Raw genomic sequence first — 4,083 nt, forward strand, 5'->3', positions numbered from 1 at the left:
TTTCCACCCACAGTTCCTGTCTTGATTTTCCTTCCCTTCTACAAAGATGTGTTCCTTAGGCTCCTTCTCCTCCCTGCCCGGCTCCCCCTCATCAGCATTGCCTCTCCAAACTTGTTATTTTATCTCACTTGCCCCCTCTCTGTTTTCCCACAGGCCCTCCTCGTCCCTTCCCCTGCCCGCTCCTCTCCTCTTCCCTCCAGCCGCTCAGGCTCCCATTCGCTCACTTTCTGTCTCCCCTTCTCTGACAGTTTGGGGGAAATCTGTCTGTGTCAACACAAAAATTCCATTATTTATTGGCTGAGCTGAGCGAGGTCCTACACTCGTCTGTAATTGTCTGTAGATCAAAGCGCCCGCTGATGGCAGCTTTGCCTTCTTACAGCAGAACACCACCCCCAGCTTCACGCTCCCCGTCCTCCCAGGGGAGTCGGGTGCGAGCGTGTCGACACCCTCCATGACTGATCTCTCAGACAGAGAGGAAAGAAATAGGACTGGTGGGGGAGAAAAGGGAGACCTGGAGGATCTGCAAAGCTCCTGGGAGCAGATGAGGATGTTGGGGGGTGTCTCAGGGGGCTGCTCAGTCCCTGGCAGGGGTGAGGGCAGAGTGAGAGGGTAGAGGTGGTCTCTGTCCTGGGAATGGGGACAGCAAAATTAAGTGAAGGGGGGATGGGGAAGCAGGGAACATCCCCATATCTGTTCAGGACTAGAAATGGGAGTTTCTTCTTCAGAGATGCATCCCCAGAGAGATACAGGATGGCTTCATAGAAGCAGATGGCTAAAAATCAGAAATGGGGACAAAGAAGTATGTGCCATTTTCTTCCTTTCTTTTGTGAAACTACCAACCTAGCCCAGGGAACTGGGAGTTCAAAGTGAAATGCGAGCACTCATTTGTTGTTTGGGTGTAGATGAAAGGAGACGTGTGTGGGGAGAGGAGAGGAAACGTTCACCCCAACTCCTGCCCCTTGGCCTCCTCACTGGGGTCCCAACTCCAACATTTACAGCTGCTATTTAGCACATTGCCCCAGGAGAGGAGAGGCCCAGGGAAGTTTTTGGTGTTATGTTAGGGTTATAGCCTCTTCCCTGGAGCCCATTGGGAGTTGACAAGATACTTTCTTGTGGCTACAGGACCTTCTTCTCACAGGATTGAACAGATTAATTTCTTGTAGGATCACAAGATGGAGGGGAGAGCTGCAGTGGTTCCTCTGCTGGAGGAGGTGAGGTCAGTTGGAACACCTCTCCCTGGGGCTGGTCTTCCCATTTCATCAAGATACACTGGGGAACTCGGGCTTAATGAACCCACATCTTCTGTTCCATGTATATCTGCAGTCTCCAAGAGTCATAGACAGCATCAACAGTTCCGACAGCTCGATCCCCTCTCACTGTCCAATGCGTGAAGCTGTCTGGCTCAAGTCATGGGTCTGCATGCCTTTAACTGTCCTGTCACCCCCAGCTTTTCCTCCCTTCAAACCTCTTCTGGCTTCTTTTGGCACAGAGATCAGGCAGTTTCACTTACACTTCTCCCTGTAAGGTATTTTTCCAAGCCTTAAATCAGTTTATTAATCTTCTTTCAAAACTTCGGGCGCAGGTGCTGCACACAGTATTCCCAGATCTGTCACTCTGGTGCCTAACGGAGGGGAGGTGTTACCTCCTCTCTCAGAAAGCCTCTGCTCTTCCCCCATGCAGGTATCACACCGTTTCCCACTCTTACTTTCCTGCTTACTGACCCCTCCTTTCTTTTCAGTCTTTCCCAGAGGAGAAGAGATGTTCCCACAGGATGTTTTAGAGGAGAGGCTCTAAGAGGGTGCCCAGGGCAGTATGAGTCCCAGCCCTCAGGAGGGACACAGGCCTTCTGATTTGAGTCTAAGGTCTCTTTCTTCAAGAGGAACAAGACACCAGCCATGAAAGCAGCTCCCTTTGCAGGCTTGGGCTTACAAGAAAATCCCCTGCTCTGAAGCAGGAGCAGAGACATTGGCTTCCTGAGCTGCCAGTGAAGTCTGTGTCCTACAGGGAGCCAGAACTGGCTCACCCAGAAGCTCTGTGGGACTGTCCCCCTCCGAGTCCTGAAAATGCTCAGAAGTAGATGACAGTTACAGAGGGTCTGCTTGCAGCTGAGCCTGTGTCTCAGCCTCCATCTATGCTAGACAGAGGGCTTGGGGGGTTGTTCCTATGTGTTGCTGACCAAGAGAAGCCAGTGTACTTTACCAGTAATGGCCCTTGAGTTGGTCACCTCAGCTACATCTTCTCACCTACAAACCACATGGAACTTCAGAACTTTACACACACCTGGGTCTAAACCTGCCTGGTGTGAAAGTCCACCTGCACCACTGCCAGGGAGTATGAGGCTGCTGAGCACCTCAAGCGTCTTGTAGGACAGAGCCCATGGACTAGGACTTCCATCCAGTGGGAATGGAGCCATAGCATCCTTCATTGCTCCATACCCCACCTCTGGGCAGGGCATCTGTGAAAAATGCCTCCTTGACAAACCCAGGACTCACACTATCCTAAAATCCAGGCTCTCTGGGCAGTGCTCTCCCTTGCCTTGGTGACCACGTCACCTCTGCTCAGTGAGGGTTGCTACAGACCAGGGCTTTCTGAACCCTGCAATGGTTTTGATCAGTCAGGACCCCTGGAGGTCCCTGGTGCATCCCCGCTCAGAGCAGGGCTGGTAGATCAGGTTCCTCAGGAGGATCTCCAAGGATGGCAATTCCTGCCCGTCTGGTCCCTGTGACAGTGTTTTACCACCCAGATGTTTTCCCTAATACTTGATAAGAATTTCCCTTCTCCAGCTCGTGCTTGCAGCTTCTCAACCTGCCCATGTGTGCTTTTGAAAAGAGATTGGGCAGGCTTTGTTTTTTGCATCCCAGCACCCAGGGGCAGGCAGAGTGCCCCACCAGCCCTTGTAAACACACCGAGACAGCTATTATCCCCTTCAGGGCACTGGTTTTTCTTCCCGAGGGAAGGCAGGGAGCCAAAGCTTCAGAGGGAAAGGAGCACTGATCCTGGGCATCCTGCTGCACAGAGCTTTGTGGCTTCAAAGACCGAGCCCCCAGTGTCTGACCCTGCACAAACAACCTGGGAGTGACTTACCAGCCGCGGGGCCAGAGCTGCTCTCATCCTCAGTCAGAAAACACCCCCCACACCCCCCCGCACTGTGGTTGCCCTCTTGGGCACTGCAAACTATAACTGCTCTCGCTTCGAGCACGAAGGGAGCAGCAAACCCACATGCACGGCTGGGCAGACGGGTGCCTTGGGGAGCTGGGGGAAGGGATCTGTGCTCTGGCAGGGACAGCTTTTCTGGCAGACCCTTCTGCTGCCCCAGAACGCAACGGACAGGAAAATGGAGTGAAGGTGGTGGCTGGACAAGGTTTGCTGCCTGCAGGCAGCTGGGTGATGATGGTTCTCCAACCCTTTGCTCTCTCTGTGGTTTTTCTGATGCGGCTCAACCTGCGGCATCTCCTGCTACATCCCACCCTGATCTCTCTGGCTGGCCTTGCCAAAGCACATCAGCGCTGACCTGCGGCAAGAGGCCACCCGCTCGCCTGTGCCAAGACATCTCAGAGACACCCCCCCTCTTCTAGCTTCCAGTGTTTTCCAAAAACAAGCTTCTAGCTGCGTCCTGATTCCTTACCCTGAGAGAACAGGGCTGGCAGCTGAACACTCCCCTGCATCACAAGAGGGCTTAAAATCTACAAGGCGTGACGTGGGGTGTTAGCTGGGGTGCTGGACTGTCCCCATGCCATCTCCCCTATCCTGCTCTTCACCCTCCTTTGCTATGCTCCCGCAAACAAGGCTCTTTTTGGGATCCCCCATCCTGGCCACCCCAGCCTGTGCCATTTCCTTCAGGAGAAGGATCCTCGCAACAAGCTTGTGCCCCCTCCCAAGCCCCCCACTTTTGACCTTGGTTGCCTGGAATCGTGGCTGGGGAAGGCAGGAAAGGACCCAAGGTTTGGGGAGGTGAGCAAAATGGAACAGGATGGGACTATCCCGTGACTGCCTTTAGGGGACCGAAGCAAAGACGGGGTAGAGGGCACACACAGATCCCCCCCACCTCCCAGGGAAGCGGCGATGAAGAGCTGCCGGGGGGGG

The sequence above is a fragment of the Athene cunicularia genome (genome assembly GCF_003259725.1).
Source record: "Athene cunicularia isolate RWA chromosome 13 unlocalized genomic scaffold, athCun1 chr13_part1, whole genome shotgun sequence".
NCBI classification, from domain to species: domain Eukaryota; kingdom Metazoa; phylum Chordata; class Aves; order Strigiformes; family Strigidae; genus Athene; species Athene cunicularia.